Genomic DNA, 18,991 nt, shown 5'->3' with positions numbered 1-18,991 from the left:
ATTATCAATCGCATCCAGATTAAGTGGTTGTGTATATCAGGAAATCAATTATTGTGCAAATGAACCCGACATTACCCTCTTCATCCTTTCTTATGCTCAAGTCTTTTCTTTCTTTCTGGAGGGATTTTCTCTAATTTAGAATGATGCTCATATACCACTGAAAAGAGAAAGAAAAATATTATTTTTTATATAAAAAGTTCCTTTGTAATATTCAATTTCTTTTACAACAAGATAAGGTTTTCTTTTTGGACAAAAATGTGATATGGACTTGACAGGTTTTATGAGATTCACCTTGATATATGAACACTATAAATCTGGCACAGAAAGGTGAAAATCCTCAGTGTGGTGTCACCCAATGTTTGTCAAAGGACCCCATTCAAAAGCTTAGAGGCAGAAAGCATTGCCATCAGTGAAAAGCAAATAAGTATTCTCAAGGACTCCTTTGTTCACAAGAAAACTCTTGATGCTGTTCTGATGCGTGTCAATTATTATGCACCAACTATTAGGCTTGGATAAGAGGAATCAACAAAACAGGCCAAAACATTTTCAAAAGAATCTCCGGAGGGCATGCATCAGATATCTCAAACAATCAGATACAGACCCTATTCAAACATCTAATACAAAGTGCCTTCGCTTTAGGATCTTTTTCATTAATTTTTTCTACTTGCAGCTGCGCAGAAAGTGCCTCTTGATGCTGCTGGTACTTCAAAGCCGTCGCCTCAGTCTTTTGCAGCTCTTTAATATGCATCTCCATATGAGATCAATGAAGGCGTACAACGTCCCCGCAGACGAAGAAGGGAAAGTAGGAAAGACTGAAATATTTCTTCGCTGATCGTCCCCCTCGAACTAAATTCCTTTCCCCATCCTTTCCTCCTCTTCTTGAGTATACCGTCAAGACTATGTGCCATCCGATTCTTCTTCAGTAACGTAAAATTTTTAGTGAATGCCACATGATGCCGTCAGTTTAACTTTTTTTCCTCTCTCGCTGAATGCTGTCCCTTTAATGGACGCAACCAGTTGAGTTCGCCTAGACTTCTCGAGTAATCCCGAAGTATAGGCTACTTACTTAATCCCTTACGGAAAAAATAAGTCCCGACTAATGGGCTCTGTACTTGCTCTTTTTTCAAAACTTTCATGCGTGTCATTTCACAAAAGGACTACTCATTATTGGGAGTTGGTTCGAACCAACTCCTGCCCTTTTGAGTACAGTGCCCACCCAGCAGCCAGTGCGCTGACCATACAATACATTTACTTCGGTTTACTGTACTCAAAAGAGATTAATGTGCAATCAGAATCCATCCAAAATAACACATATGCTTATAAAAAGTAGTGTTTTTTCTCACCTAGGGGCACAGATTATTTATTATAATGGTTTTCTGAAAGTCATTAGGCTTCAACTTCTATACCACATAAATTCCACCACATTCAGATATGCCTAACGTAATTGTTTTTCATTAGCGTTTTGTGGTGAAAGAAATATGGTAAAGCTTTTAAATAGCGCTAAGGTGAAATTTAAAATGTATAGGCTAATTACTAAAAAAACCTACTAATTCATCACATTATTTTATGTAGGTAAACAACGTGAATCATATTTTTGCACAAGTCGTTCACAATTTGTCAAAATCATTAGCCTACAAACATAACATTTTTTAATTTATAGTTTCATTGTCTTGCTACTACAAATTTAAATTACATGAAATTTCAGTATAAATATAACTTGACAGAAGGCAATCTGCTGAGACTAGTTTTGCTAGTTTTGTCATTTAACTTTTATGAACATGATTGCAAATCATAAACCAGATGTTTGTAGTGTAAATATTCTTATTTTATGCAGAGGAAGTTTCCAACATGACTAGAATGATTCTAGTAAATTTGAACTTTTCTTGCAGTGAGGGTGTCACAGTGGTGGTCTTCATTCTACAAAGCACTTTAATTGAGCACAATCATTGCTCTGGTCAGGTATCATTCATATTTCCTTTGTGATATATGTCTGAGTTGTGCAGCTGTGAAATTTTGATGCTAGTGATAGATAGTTCTTTACATTCCCTCCGTCTCATGGGCCGACGACACTACTTGATGTCCTGGAAACAAGTGAATGAAGTAGACTTGGGGTCAGAGGAGAAGCCGCTTCCTGAGGAGAAGAGTTCAGGAGCAGATGATCTTTAGAAAGCTTATCTGCCATCATGCCAGCTGTACTACTAAACGGACAAGAACTTTGGGGACCAACTAATGCAAAAATGATTTGAACCTTTCTCTTTGTCAGCAAAGATTCAGACCTGACAAAACCTCTGCTCAGTCTGCCGCTGTTATCTGGGTGATAATGTGGGACTGGAATACCTGGCTGGAAGGAGACCATCGAATGTGCTGGAAAGCTGAAGAGCCAGTCAGTGTGAAGTATCCACTGCCTAATCGACCTCTCTTATGAACACTGTGATGAGTCAAATGATATACATGCTTGTTCACTTCTAAAAGCGGGTAAGCAAGCCAAAGGGAAGAAAGGATTAAATGTGAAGTAGGCATCCAGCCCCTTGTTCTTGTTTGAACGGCAGGCAAAGAAGGATCCTGAAGATTTCCTTTGGTCACCTTGCTACCTTTATAAGTTGCAGGTACTGTAAGTCGCAATATCCTTGTATGTACACACTAAAAAGTAGGTTGCAATATTCTAGCAATATTCAAGAATCTAGCATGTTTGATTTGTCATATGCCTTTTCAAAGTTTTATCACAACAATTTCAACACTTCTTTCATCAAAATATTCCTGCTGTGACTTAAGTAGCTGACCTGTGGGTTTGATAGACTTTCTTTAAAAAAAAAAATGCAAAGAAATAAATGTTGAGTAGATAATAAAAGTCAGTTTTTAACGTGTCCTCCATATAATAAATATAATTAATTAAAAATTTAAAAAACTGTTCATTTTAATAAAAATCAACTCCTGGGACATAAAAGTGTAGAAAAAGGACACCCCAAAACGACATTAATGGCTTTTCAATGACAGCGTAAACTGCCAATCAACTGATTTTCCTCTTTCCTAAGAAAAGTATGTTTTTGTGTTTTGCTACAAATTCACAAATATTGTAACCTCTTTGTTTTTGAGCTGATGGATTGGTGTCAAATAATTCTGAGATCTCTATAAATACGAGTAATTACGTTGAACAATGTTGTTTTACGATATTTCATACTCAGAAGAAAAAAAATGTTTCAAAACTATAGCAATATTTTTATGATACAGTTATTATGTAATACAGAAATAGCAAGTGATATACATCAACTTTTAAAGTCATTGATACTGATGTGGTAGGCCTTCATAATAAATAATATGGTTAAATATAGCCTATTTTTAGTTTGACTGGACAAGTTAGGTCATTTAACATGGTAGGCCTTCATAATAATAATATGGTTTAAAAATAGCCTATTTTTAGGTTGACAGGACAAAGTTAGGTCATTTTAACATGGGAGGGCTATTCTGACTGGATGTCTCACAAACCACTGGAAAAATACTGCTCATTGTAAACAATCATTACAGGTACACATGTGGGTGTCATTTTAGAGTTACTGTCACTATGGTTAAAGCACACGCCTTGTTTGAGTTCATTTTATATTATTTGTGGTCAGACTGGAACAACTGGCAATAGTCATGAGCAACACCTATGCAATACGCCACAAAGATTGTAAATTACCAAACTATAGAAGAGGGAAAATCTGTTTTGAATCATTGGTGACCAATGTAAACAGTCATGTCATTTGGAACAACAGAGTCCATTTGGAACAACAGAGAAACATTTCTTCTATTTGTAGTCCATTAATTATCCCCCACTGAGCCACACCACTCAATTTATTAACATTTTTACTCATTTAACTAATTTATTTACATGGTAATGCAATTCTACTAAACGCTAAAATTAAAAAAGAATACACAACATTAAAACCATTTTAATTGGTTTAGTTGTACAGTGTTTTAAAGGTTAAAGAGATAACATCCAAAAATGAAATTTTGTGTCATGCTTTATTTTATTTCTTGTGTGGAACACAAAGAAGTTATTTTGGAGAATGTTTTCAGCTGTTTAGACTATACAGTAAAATTTAATTGTCCCCCACAGAGAGATGTAACAAAATATATATTTGTGTTCCACAGGGGGAAAATCATATATGACATAAGGGTGAGTAAATGATATGGACATTTCATTTTTGTGTAGATTATCCCTTTAAAGGAATAGTTCGCATCAAAAATTAACAACGTCAGGCCATTCAAGATGTTTTTTGACTTTCTTTTTCTTCAAAAGAACAGTATAGAAGATTTTAGCTGAAACCGTGGTCCTTGGTTATTCATAAAATATAGGTCAATAGGTAATGACACTAAGAGTAAAAAAAAAGTGGTTACAGAAAAACTAAATTAATTCTTCAAATTGTGTCTTCTAATGATATATTGAAGTCTTATGAAGTGAAACAATTGCTCTGAACCTGAATGGATAAGTATAAGTTTCACTTCGTAAAACCTCAATATATCATCAGGAGCCACAACATTTTATTTTCATTTGTATCTTCTTTTTTTCTCGTTAAAGTACGGTACTCTTGACTCGTGTTTTATGAACCACAAGGGATCATGGGTTCAACTAAAAATCTTCTTTACTTTTCTACTGAAGAAAGACAGTCCCATACATCTTGGATGGCCTGAGGGTGAGTAAACAGCACATTTTCTGTTTTGGGAGAACTACTCCTTTTAGCAGTGCTTTTTATTTGGAATGAAAAAAGAAGGTAAATACAAGATCATTGATGATATACAATGTAATATTACTTAATGTACAAAACTATATTGCAATGTATATTGGTGCAGTCTCAGTTGATTACTGAGAGCCACCATGTGGGAATGATCTCTGAAACACCCCATCCAATCACATTCCCACGGCTATCACAGGATCCATCTTGATTGGCGTACTCTTTAATCCTCCCTGCATCCAGCACATGGTCCCACATGTTCACCCCTGTCATTTTTCCAGTGAACGCAACTGATGAGTCCAGATCTCTGTAGATACCTGAGCGGCTGCGCTCTTGCCCGAGCAGAATGAACCCATTACTGGGCAATACGTGCCCTTCAGCTACTCCAGGCACTCTGGCAACATTCTCTCCATTCACCCACAAAGTGGCCAGCCCCTGCTCTGAGCTCCAAGCTGCACAGAAGTGTCCCCACTGCCCATCTGTTTACTACGCTGTGAGCTTCCACTAGATGGGTCTCAACACCGCCCACCGTGAGGAGCACCGAGTGTCTTGCCAAAAGAAGCTGGAGCTCTTGAGGTTTTTTCTTGGTTCCGTAAGAGAAAAGCACTGTTTTATTCAGAGTCTGAGTCACTTTGGCCCACAGACAGATGGTGAAATGATTGTAGGGACATGGACATGGAGGGTATTACCTCTGCGAAGATGTGCTTGGAGCGCATTGGAAATAATAAAGCCATTTCACAGCCTTAAAACAGAGTAAGCAAGAAATTAAAGATTCATTAATGCATTGAATCATTATGCAAATACTAACACAAAGTACAGTGTTTGCAAAATATTTATTTATTATTTCTCAAGGCCAAAGATATTTTAAATTACACATTCTGTTATAAGTTAAAAGTTTGGAATCATTGTTTTTTTTTAATGTTTTTAAAATAAGTCTTCTGTGCTCACCAAGGCTGCATTAATTTGATAAAAAAAATACAGTAAAAACACTAATATTGAAATGAAATATTATTATTACATTTAAAACGATCGCTAATATATTTAAAAAAAAAGAAGTCATTTGATTGCAAAGATGAATTTTCAGCAGCCATTATTTCAGACTTCAGTTGTGCTCAGTTATTTAGTTAGGGCTTTTTAAAGCCTTTTTTCAAGATTCTTTGATGAATAAAAAAAGTTCAAAAGGACAGCATTTATTTGAAATAGAATTTTTTTGTAAGATTATCAATGTCTTTTTACTGTCACTTTTGGTCTCTTCTTCTATTAACTTAAAATATATTATAATTTATTTCTCAATATTAATGTTTTTACTGTCTTTTGATTAATTAAATTCAGCCTTGTTGAGGATAAGATAAATACACAGTGTTTGTCTGCCCTGTCAGTTCCGAATGCCCTAAACCAAACTGCCCTTTGCAAATTAATAAAGTGTATTAAATTAAATTAAAAAACAGTGAAATCATAGATACCTGAGGGCAGAAATCGATGTGCCGTTGCTCGTTGGAAAAGAGCCAGCTGGGCATGTACCCTTTGGAGATCCGCAACGGTGGCCATAAGCGCTCTCTCCAGCTTCCCGCCATCTGCATTGCTTGCTTCTTGTTCCTTTGGATAAGCGGAGAAAGACTTCATGGCCACTTGCCCAAGACCTGCTCCCAGCAGTGAGCTGCTCTCCAGTTTGGTGAGACGTGTGGCCTGGTTCTTGCTGAAATGAATGAGCTGCTGCAGCGTCTCATTGTTTTTGGGCTTGATAATATCTGCAGCCTCTCTGAGCTGCTCCATGGCTTTATTCAGATTGCCCGTTCATCTGCTCACTTATACATTTACAGGTGTTTTCTGAGGCTTGGACACACGCTTTGTTGTGTTTAAGCTTATGGAGCTCCTTCTGTATGGAGTCCACCTCCACCTTAACCATGTCTTCATTCTGATGCAAGAGCATGTCTTGCTTCATTTGAGAGTCCTCCAGCATGATGAAAAGTTTGTTCCAGCGTGAGAGGTCTTGAGGCGTACAGGGAATTTGTGTTGCTCCTGCTGTGGACAAAGAGTATGGTTTTTACTGCTCTGTGTTGGTGCAACATAATACATTTTTTTAAAAGTTAATACCTTAAACACAATAAAATAATACAAAACAAAATATAGTTGTAATGAATAACATTGTTATGGTTTGTTTTCATCCTTTTTTCCCCAGGTCTGCTGCTAAAAGTTTTGTAGTGGTCACAAGGAATACCAACTGCCTCTTTGCTAAATTCTCAGAGACAAGTTCTCTGAAAATGAATAACCTTTGATGCTCATAAGCATCCTCTGGTTAAAATGTTCAAGCCCCAGGCTTGGCTTTGCAGGAGAGTGTCAGTGGAAAGGTATGTAAATGTCAAATGTCATGAAACCTACCAACACTTTTGTATTTTTGAAAGCTGTGGGTCATGACTCATGACATTATGCTTTCATAGCACTGTGCATTAAAAATACAGATATTTAAATATATTTGGGTTGTTGACATTAAATATTTTTAGAAAGTTGCCATATGCTGTTCTGTAATATGGTACATTTAAAACTTTTAACAGCAATATTTTGCTTTTTTTATAATTATATGTGTGCAACTTATTATTTTAAGTTAAGAGGTTTTATGGAATATTGTTCTTGAATTTGTCGCATGAACATTTAAATCTTGTGAAAAGCATAAATGTGAAATGTGAAAAAATCATTTGTATTTTTTGATATTTAATTTGTCCACATATAAAATATAAAATGAAGACAAAAATGTACTTAAAAATAGGGAAATAATGATAAGCACCTAATATATGTTTCCTTTGATCAATTTTAACCTGAAATTTAACTAAACAATTCAACTACCACTTTATTCAGTAGTTCTGTTTTAAAATAATTTGTCATGCAGTCATGATTATTTTAAAATGTCAAATGAAAAGCAAAATGTCAGTACAGCTACATAAAAATAAATAAATAAAAATGAAGAGACATCTGGAACTGAAAAATACTTACTTTGCAGGCGTTCACCATTGGAGATTTCATTATAGTAGGAATCAGAGTAATCCTCTCCATATTCATAACCAAACACATTCCCACTAAAAAAGCAGGGCCGCAGAGGGCCAGCAGGGCCCGGGGCGCATACATTCTGATGTTAATGCTGGTGTGTATGTTAGTCTGCCCCTGCATGTAATCAGATTATTTTGAAGTAAATCAGATGTTCTGTTGTTCCTCGTGTGCCTGGAAACCCACTGAGCGTACATGAGACTGAGCAAGCTCTTTTAAACACAGCACTCAGAGCAGGGCTGTCACAGTCTGAGTAATACTTTGTTGGAGGTGGGCAGCATATGTGATCTACTCAAATGTCACAGCCTCTACCGCTGGTTGGGCAGAAATTGTCATGGGGGTGTGGAAAGGAAAAGTAGAAAAGAGGTTGGGTCTCCCCAAAGGAGAATTCTGCTTCAGGTCAATGTGGAAGCAAAGGGAGAAATATTTGGGCAAAAAAGATGTTTGATCTTATGGGAGTAGCTATAATGTCACCAGAGGGAGCTTTCCTTTGTATGTTGTCCAGGAGTTAACCCATCCATTTATTTCTTTCTTATCACTGCTCAGCACTTGAATATGGGAGTTCCTCTTTTACGTCTGCTTCTTAAAGGGATAGATCAGACAAAAATGTAAATTTTGCCAGTGATTACTCACCGTCATGTCATTCCAAACCTGTATGAACACAAAATAGGATATATTGAAGATTGTCCTCCACAATGAATGTCAGTGGGGTCCACATGTCATCAAAAAACATGAAATAATTTTGCATTCCACAGAAGAAAGAAAGTCATATAGGTTTGGTATGACATGAGGTTGAGTAAATCATGAGAGAATGTTTATTGTGGGTCAGTCCATTTAATAATCTGAGGTTTCAACTCTCAAAATATTAACAGGGAGTGTAAATATTAACTGTGGGTGCATTGGAGCATCAATCTCTGATTGAAGTTTAACTCATTCGCCATATTGTATAGAGGGAAAAGAGAACTTGGGAACTGAGTTACACAACCCAATATTGAAATAATTGTGTCAGGGACTATATTAATAAATTACCAGCAGATCTCAAGATAAACAATGAGTGATTGAGTATGTCATGGCTATTTAGACCCTTAGGGCAAACTCTTAATGACACAAACAAGTTAATAAATACAATACAAAACAATGAAATAATATCGTCTGGTTTCCAGCTTTCATACTATTGAAAGAAACATTTGTGACCTCACTACATTTTGTAAGAACAGACAGAAAAACTGAAAAAGTCACCCTTCACGCAATATTGTGTCTTGAACACCTGAAACGTATTTTTTTCCTGAAAGGTCTTTTTCCAGCAGAAATATTTTTGTCAGCATGAATCAGACCAAAGCAGATTTAAATGAATGCTCCACCCACTGCTTATGAGCAGAGAGACGTTTTTAGAAGCACAGCCAAATAATTTATTGAGGTGAGGACAAACATCTGTTAAATACTCCTTGTCTGAGGCGTGTCTTTATTTTCCAATATACTGGCTATTATAAGAGGGACAGAAATAGCATTGTTTAACTGCAGACTGATTTAGTGTGCGTCTACTTTTGTGCTGGGCACATGTGTGAGTGTTTAATCAGTATCACCTTTTACACTCTGTTCTTAGACTGTAAAATAAGTACTTTGCTACAGTAATATAGTATTATATAACACAGTAATATATATATATTATATATATATATATATATATTCATTAAATTTTGTTTATATATTTGTGTGTGTGTACATTGTGTACACACTGTACATTCTCTATACATCTTCATTAAATTTTGTTTTGTGTGTGCGTGCACATGTATATGTGTGTATGTATATTTACCTTAAATATGATGCCATAAAATGGTTTATTTATTACCTCAGAGACTGGCAATTAAATATTTTGGCATTATTAATATTTTTCTTAGAATATTATAATATTCTGCATTATATAATCTTCATTGTTTCATTGTAGAGAACACTGACTCACGTTTCATATTTTTTTCCCCTCACACCTTTGGCACACACAGTTGTTGACACTATAAATGTCTGACATATTTGCTTAGAACTTTCTGATTGTTTTTGCTAGTAAGCGGGGCTTGATATGTGCATATTTCTCCCCTAATTCAGACGAGACTCCAACTTTTCAGAAGGCATTAAAACAACTCAGTAAAGGAAAGCTTTATGTGTTTTCCATTTTAAAATGATGTACTGTTTGAACATAGATAAAACATCTGACAGTTGTGCTTTTTATATATATAGATATATATATATATATATATATATATATATATATATATATATATATATATATATATATATATATATATATATATATATACTCTCTCACACACACACACACACACAAACATAATGTCATTAGCTGTTGTACTTGGTCCACAATTAACAAATTAAGTAGCAAATAAAAATGGTACTAAATGGTATTTCTGCACTACTTATTCAAAATTAAGTAAACTATGCACATATGTATATGATTTTACTAAATATCTGCTCATTATAATGGGCAGATCTATCTACATCAAGTCAGTAAGAAAACAGTATTAAAAATTCCAAAAGACAGAAATTCTGAGAAGCAGTCATTAATCTGACCGTTTATGAAATCTCTCCTCCGGTGATTTATCAATACTGGCAGAGAGTTTCATTCCATTCTTCTTTTTACTATTTGTGGGGGATTTACAGACATGCCGCATATGTGTCACATAGAAACAGAAAAATTTGATCACATGTGATTTGTTCTGCATTTATAGTTCAGCATTCAGTTCACAAAAAACAGAGCACTCTCAGTCAGAACAAAATTGAGAACATGTGGAGATGGAAATATTTACACTTCTGGGCCTTCTGGGGGGTGAGGTGGGAATTAGACCCAGTGTGAACCAGGCAACAGATCTAGCCTGTTCCTATAAATGGGTTTCAGATTGTGAGGTATACAGGAACTGAAATTTTGCAGGTGTCCTGTGACGCTCTTTCTCAATAAAGCAATGCAGCTGGTTTGTGGGCCGTGCAACAAGGCACCTGTAGTGTATACCATAAACCAGAGGGGATATAATATATTTACACTTGAATAAAAAAAAATAAAAAAAAAACACACACCTTTGCTTCCCTCCACTGACACACATTCAGGAATGGAAAATGACCTCAGGGCTCGGCACAATCTGAACAGCAGAGAGGTGAGAGGTTGAAAATGTTTCATACAACAGCAGTTTGTATGTTAACCATCGGTTGCCAGGTCTCTGCTGTATGTCACTGCCACAGGCTTTGGAAAATCATTAGCATGTTAAGAAAATATAGCTGACTTTGCTTTCTAAAAGGAACACATTTAGTTTCACTGGCATAGAAGCAGCCAATCAGTTTTGCTTTGGGTAATGGTGGACGGAGACATCTAGAAATGAAAAATTCCTCAGGTGAAAGGAACATGTTCACCCTGAAGTCAGACAAAGAAACATGCTGATTTACGTCACCCTGCTGTCCATGCCGAGCTCGCTACGGGCGACAACTTTTCTTTTTCCAATCTCAGGGGGCTACTTCAAACCTGCCTCATAAAACGCTGTATTGTTCAGTTTTAACTGTGCGGTACTGCTGATGATATTTCCTTCCTGTGGACTTAAGGGTTTTAGATATTCATTTCACTCAAGAATGTTTTGTTCATAATGATGGTACCTCCCGGGTCTATGAAGCCCCAGCACTGTGAAATAAAGCACTCTTAGAAAATTGAGCGCATACGCAGACATCATTTTTGCTTTAAAACATCAAATTTTCACCCCTAGCAAAGATGCAGTGTGTGCTTTTCTGAACCTGTGAGGTGAAACATTACAGCTCTCTAACCAGATCCCAGTAGTGTCATTCAAAGGGCCAGCAGATCTGGAGTACATTATGAATCCCCAGTCACTGACAGAAAGGATGAATAATTACCTGATTAAAATGTCTCAGTGAGTGATTTATGCAAGAAGAAGCTGCAAGATGTTCCTCCTCTGGGACATTCGGTTTATTCAGTGCTACTCAGCTGCCAGTAATACATTGTATGTATGAGAGAAAATGACACTTTGCACTTGCATGACTGACATGCAATGTAATTTAAATGGCTGTCCAACTGAGCTAATTTTCAGTTTTTTGAAAGCCACAGCATAGTCACAAAACATATTGTGTAACAAACTGAAGCAAAGGGGAAGGGGCTCCCTTTTATACAACTGAAAAAGCAGCTTGTGTGCAAGGTGTTATTTGCATGCTGGCATGCACTGAAACTACACTGGTGCAAACCTCATGAGAAAAGCTCCCAAATGTGAAACATTTGAAAATAATGCACATAATTGTGGTGATACAATACATATAGTAATGCATATGCATAGGAAACAGGCTATTTTAAGTAAGTTTCACAGAATATAATAGAATTGCTACTGCGGCAGGATATTTTGTCTACAGTAGGGCTTGTTTATTCTTTCTCTCAGTAACTTGGGACATGCATTTCACAAAAACAACCACAGGCAAAGAGGAGGAAAATACTGTGAAAATACATTGATTAAAAAAAAAAAGATTTACTGTTTGCTGGCAGTGACATCAAAATGTTTTCACTTGGACTGAGAAAACAGCATTTGCACAACTTCTCTATAAAAAATGATTCTGCCCCTGTAAATTTCTCTTAACTATTTAGATTTATGAAAAGTGCAGTAATAAGAGATCAAATTGGATTTGGATCTTTTACAAAACATTTGTTTATTGAAATCTGGTGTTTTGGGGAAAATCAAATGTGACACTAATGAATTTCTTGTGTACTTTAATTCTTTTGGACACATCTCATAAGGATATTAGTTGATAAATGAGAGGGGCAAGTGGGTAAATGCAATGAGGTCAAACTGAGTATCAGTGACATCTGGCATCTCTCCTACTTCCTGCTTGGTGCACAGCAAAAGACCCAGGCTATCATTTACCCTCTCAGCAAATGTAGCCAAATAGTATAATCAGTGCTGATTAAGACATTAAAGAGGAAAAGTTAATCACAGGTTTCTGTTCCAAACAGTAGTTTTACCAAATTATTCCGTATCCACATTTTTAAATCTGTATATTTTAAAACAGTGTATTAAATGGAAAATTAATATGTGAAAAAGCAAAATGAAAGAGAAGTATCATACTTTATTGCACTGTTGAAAAAAAAAAGTTATTATTATAAGTCTTTTTTTTTCTCCTGGGTATGTAACTAATGGTGTCGTTGATATGAAGAGGGAAGCACACGATTTCCTAAAGTCAACAAATATCTTTATGTCTTGTTGACCAGGTGTCTAGGCATATCACATCCCCTCTGTAAGCTGTCTCATCAGTTTCAGCGATGAGCCCCTCACTGTGGTGTAGGTCTCAAACATGATGATGTTATTACTTTGGTACTGGCAACACAGTACATCCCTGCAGGGACCTGGTCCACACCGTGGCATTGCAAGAAATCTGACCTTGTACTTATCTATCTATCTATCTATCTATCTATCTATCTATCTATCTATCTATCTATCTATCTATCTATCTATCTATCTATCTATCTATCTATCTATCTATCTGTCTGTCTGTCTGTCTGTCTGTCTGTCTATCTATCTATTGTGGCATAAAGTTGTTTTATTCAATTTCCTTTCATTATTAAACAAACGTATACTAAGCTTTCTAAATTAGGACATGTCGTGGACTTAGATTGTTTATATATATATATATATATATATATATATATATATATATATATATATATATATATATATATATATATATATATATATATAAAATTACAAAATGTACTATGCTTTAAAGAACAGCACGAACCACATAGCTCACTTACACAATATCGCGGTATTCTACGGGAATTCACCAGGCCAGCGGAGCCGCTGACGTCACGTCCGTTGTTGTATTGCGTCAATCCTGCTTCAATCCTAACCACGAAACGTTGCCATTTCCGCCTGGCAGACGAAAAGTATACGGTTTGTGATAACGATTTACCCGATCACGATGTCTCTGGGTGTTTTATCTCCTCATATAAAACACTCTACCAAAACAGCCAAGGTATACTTATCGGTGATAAAGTGTACTCGGAGGTGTTTCTGGCCATCGATAGCTCGTTAGTATCCGAGGAGACACTCTCCACGACCCCGTCCATGCTAGATGGCCTCGATCGTGAGACTGAGACAGACCTGCGGATTCTGGGCTGCGAACTCATCCAGGCCGCCGGGATTCTTCTGCGTCTGCCACAGGTTACTGTCTAAATATGTTAAAGTATATGTGAATTAGTCCGTTAGCTTAGTTCCTAATGATCTTAAGGTATAAGACGATGTGCTTGGCACCGGCACGTTCATACCGGCGGCCCTTTGTCTTCCTTCAGCTGATGTAAGCCCTGTAAATGTATTTTGGAATGTCGTTAAAACAGATTATTTGTTTTCTACTTTTAACTGTCTAACAAGTAGGTGTTGTTTTTGCATGTCAAGTGACATAAACGTTGTTTTTGATGTATTTTTTAGTTAATTTGAATAGGTGGCGATGGCGACCGGACAAGTCCTTTTTCAACGATTCTTTTACTCGAAGTCCTTCATCAAGCACAGCTTTGAGGTAAGTCAGGACATATTAAAATGAAAAAAAAAAAATGATTGAACCCAGATAATGAAAATAATTGTGGTTGTCACTTTAAATCAGATTGTTGCCATGGCCTGCCTCAACTTGGCATCAAAGATAGAGGAATCGCCGAGAAGAGTGAGGGATGTGATCAATGTTTTCCATCACTTAAAACAAGGAAAGGGCAAAAAGTAAGTCGATTATGGGTTTTTTTATCTTAGTTAAAGTCCCAGGGTGAAACTTTTAGCATTAAATCCAGGAAATTTAGTAGATGAGACCCGTAGAATTTCATATCCATTAATTACGGGATTGCGCATGTAATGATGATTTTCGTTTACATAAAGCCATTTTGAAAATTGGGTTATTTATTTTTTTATTCTAAACATGTTAGTATCATCTGTGAAAGAGAAATATGAAATAACGCAGAAAAAAACATAGACCACAGAAAATGTAGTTTTTTCTAATAATATATCATGTCCAACATGTACTTACATCAGCCGTTTTTGCTTTTTGTGTTGAACCAGGAGTACCCCTCTTGTCCTTGATCAAAACTACATTAACACCAAGAAACCAAGTGATCAAAGCGGAGCGCCCGTGTCCTAAAGGAGCTGGGCTTCTGTGTTCACGTCAAAAACATCCACACAAGGTAAGTTTTCAATTCTAAAATTCTGCTGCTATCCAGAATATACTTTGCTGCTGTTATCTATTTTTGTGTATGAAAAATCCTGCTAGTGTCCGTAATTAATTTTCAGTTTTTAACTCTTTCAGATTATAGTCATGTACCTGCAAGTTCTTGAATGTGAGAAGAATCAGATGCTGGTACAAATAGCATGGTAAGTGTGATTATGTTTTTGGATGTCATAAAAATGCCCTGTAAATTATGACTTGGAGTTTTTTTCCCTTATAGAGGAGACATTGCCTCAGGTTTATGGTTGGACTCATGCCGTGTTTCCACTAGTAACATTTGCTGATAAGACCTTGAACTTGTGTGAAAGAGCTTGGTAATTATCCACCAAGTACTATGGTACTAAGTATCTACAGGACCTAGTGGAAACACTGCATTATAAAGCATGAGTTGTATTTTGTAGTTGGTATACCTAAAGGTAAGATAGGTTCACATCATTCTGGCATCACATGTTTTTTTGTAGTAAAAATGCAGAAGTGTTTCTGTAGGTCACATGTTTGTTGGTTTCATGCACATCATTGAGGTTAAGGCTTATGGAGAGCTCTGTTTAACTTTGTCCTTTCTCTACTCTTTGATTAAAGGGTAGCCCATGGTGGTAAGTGTCACAGAAAACACCCGAACTCCTCAGGCACAAGACCCGGGAGCCCCTCCCACCTCATTGGCTGGCCTTTTCGAGACTGCCAGCCAATCCAGTGAGAGCTCTCAGCGGAGGTTCTCTGAATGGAAGGCCTTGGCTTTGCTGGGGGGTCCAGGATTTGGTTTTTTTTTTTTTTTTTTTTTTCACACAGAGCTTGAGTACTAGTACTTAGTTGTGCACTTTATGCTCTCTAAATCCAAAAGATTTTTTTTTTTTAGCAGTGAAAACGGTATGTTACTTTTTTCATATGAATCATGTTCATGTGAATTTTGTTACAGTAAGTTGTCCCTGATAATCCACCTTGAAGTGATTCTTGCCTCTCCTCACAACTTTTTGATACGGGGTTTGAAAAAATTCGATTTCGCAAAAAACATTAGCTTTTGTTGTTCTTCAGTTAGTTATTTGTTTTTTAAATTTAAGATTTAGTATTGCCACCATCATGGCTACATTTAAAAAGTGAGGGAAAGGACATGAAGTTAAGAGTCTCCAGAAGCCATATGAGAGAGAGAGCATGGCAGGTGTTGCATAGGTGTTTCTTTATGTGTTGCAGGAATTATATGAATGACGCGCTCAGAACCAATGTGTTTGTGCGGTTTGAACCTGAGACCATTGCGTGTGCCTGTATTTACCTCGCTGCTCGAGTACTTCAGGTACGTCTTTGGATTTATCTGTCTATTTTTATCTATTTCATTCTTTCTTTTTATTTCATTAGGTCTTTTTCTATTTCTTCAGATTCCTCTTCCTTCCAAGCCATACTGGTATCTTGTTTTTGGTGCTACGAAGGAGGACATCAAAGAAATATGTATCAGCACCGATGAAGCTTTATTCTAGAGAAAAGGTAGAGTTTGTTTATTTGGCTTGGCACATTACTTTGACAGTCTCTATTTCTACTAATTGTTGTTACTTCATGCTGTTGTTAAAACTCCATCATTCTCTCAGCCTAACAGTGAACAGCTTGAAAAACAGGTGGAGAAGAGGAAGGGTGGCCCTGGAAGAGGCAAGACTAAAAGCCAAAGGACAGAATCCCAATGGCACGCCAGCTCTCGCTGCCATTGGTGGATTTTCCCCAGCATCAAAACCCTGTAAGTTTTTGTTTGTTTGCTTTTTCTTACTAAACAAGCTATTTGCAAGTACTTGTCAGTTCACAGGTAGCTAAAATGTTTTCCTTTTCCCAGCTTCTCCACGAGAAAGTGAAGGTGGAAGAAAAATCGCCAAACTCTAAACTAGTGAAGGAGACTGAGAAGAGACTGTTGTTTCCAAAAATCCCCTTAAATGGGTACGTTTTAAAATACAGCACCATAACCAATTATTTATTATTATTATTTTTTTGTTTGTGCCGGGCAATGTGATTGTATTAGTGTTGTCAAAAATACCGACCACGAAAGTCGGTACTGAAATTTTAAAAACGTCCATTTCCTGCTAACATTTGAGCGCTGTTGAGCGTATTCTTAAAAGATATGACTGCGTTTGGCTACAATGATCATGGCTTCACGCTCTTCACCGAGCACTTTCACAGAAGCACACAAGAGCGTTTGAAAGCCGCGTCTGTCAGCGGGTCCCTAATATATCTGCACATAGACAGATCCACTGACAGACGCAGCTTTCATTGTAAAAAATCGCGATCGGTTTCTTTTGACAACACTAGACTGTATATACTGTGTGAAATGTGTGTATACCAAACAATAGATTTGTCTTTTGATAAGAGATGGTTATATCAGTTATACTGGTATGTCAACATTTTTTTAAATTCTGAAATTATTCCTGTTTTTTAACTGTTGTGTTAAAGCTGTTTCTGTACTGATGCCAAATTCCATCATTCACAAATAATTTGACCATTTTGGGGTAAAATAAAAATAATAACATTAGGTCCCTTTTCATCTTTGAATGTAAGGTTGCTTATTGCTACAACTTTCTGGTAAATTTTCAAACAAAAACAACTACATTGTGGAATTATTTTATCATAATGTGATTTTGGTCGTAATGCACAACATTTTTTATTAGTAGTTCATGTTAAAAAAAAAATGTAAATACTTTTTAAAATGTAAGTTTATTTTTTTAATTTATTTTTTTTTTTTTTACTTTAGCAATGTTTTTTCACATTTTAATTTAGTACTTCAGCTTAGTACTTATTTTAAGTCACATGAATTTTAATTGACCTAAACTATAAAAAATATTTTTTGGGGTTAATAGCAACACTGCTGCCCATCTCGGTTTTGTTGTTCTTTACTGTCCTATATTGATTATTGTTTTTTGTTTGTTTTATCTTTCCTGTATAGCAGCATGAAAAAGGAGGATAGCAAAGTGTTTCAGAATGGCAAGAACCACAGCCGGTCTCGCTCACGATCTTGCTCGCCATCCCGATCTCCACACAGACAGTAAGTTTCAACATACACTTTCACTTCAAGTGATATTTCATACCTGTACACCAGGTTAATGTTTAAAATAGATTAGTTTTTTCTGCCGCTGACATGCTGTTCTCTTATTTTTAGTCAGAGGAGCCACTCCGGAACGTACAGCTCTCAGAGCAGCCACAGTCCATCGCCACGGCAACACAAAAGGTCGCAGAGCTTCACCAATCACGCAGCTCAGGACGGAGCGAGACAGACAGAGCGATACTAGTCGGCACAGCAACAAAAGGAGGCGATCACGGAGCCGATCTCGCAGTAATCCCCGCAAACAAGCCCGTGACCGTGACTATGTGAAATACAAGCATGATCGCAGTCACCACTGGGACCATCGTGAACAAGACCGTGACAGATCACATGATCACGGACGAAGCAAACACCAGAGCAGGTCACATTCTGGACACAGCCACAGCAGACACAGGAGATGAGACGTTCAGCACTGCTGAATGAAACCGAGGGGGACTACGATGGCATTGGACAACAGGACTAAATTGTAGATTGGAAAATGCTTACTTCAATACAATGTTTCCCCAGAGTTAACCTTGTTAAGAAGTGGATGTTCTCTTAATGTTTTTGTTCTTGCATCTGACCGGCTCATGTAGTGTTTGGTTAGGCAAGCTAGTGGTGCCTTTTATGTATTTGACAATTGTGTTATATGTTAAAACTTGAAAGTGAACAACTGACTGCTAAAAAATCTGCCAATATCAGGGATCACAGTTGCACAGGAAAGCGCAGACAAGACCTGTGTGTTAAATATTTTCCAAAATGCCCAGCCGTTTTTGTGCACTGTACAAATAAAGCTTATTTTTATGATGACTTCTTTGTATTCATCTCTCCTCAAAAAATAAAAATGCTTTATTCAAATTATGAGATCCTTTGTTTTACTGCATATGGTGTGTTTATTAAAGGGTTAGTTCACCCCAAAATGAAAATACTCTCATTAATTACT

General features: G+C 36.6%; 2 pseudogenes; one reads left to right on the top strand and one right to left on the bottom strand.

Annotated features, from left to right (window-relative positions):
• Window positions 1-4,832: 4,832 nt before the first annotated feature.
• On the bottom strand, window positions 4,833-8,055 carry LOC122136313 (annotated as a pseudogene).
• A 5,563-nt stretch (window positions 8,056-13,618) lies between these two features.
• LOC109072826 lies at window positions 13,619-18,589 on the top strand (annotated as a pseudogene).
• Window positions 18,590-18,991: the final 402 nt, after the last annotated feature.

The sequence above is a fragment of the Cyprinus carpio genome, chromosome B2, assembly GCF_018340385.1.
Source record: "Cyprinus carpio isolate SPL01 chromosome B2, ASM1834038v1, whole genome shotgun sequence".
Taxonomy (NCBI): domain Eukaryota; kingdom Metazoa; phylum Chordata; class Actinopteri; order Cypriniformes; family Cyprinidae; genus Cyprinus; species Cyprinus carpio.
Note: the sequence above shows the minus strand (reverse complement) of the source record. Positions and strands in the feature narration are given on the sequence as shown.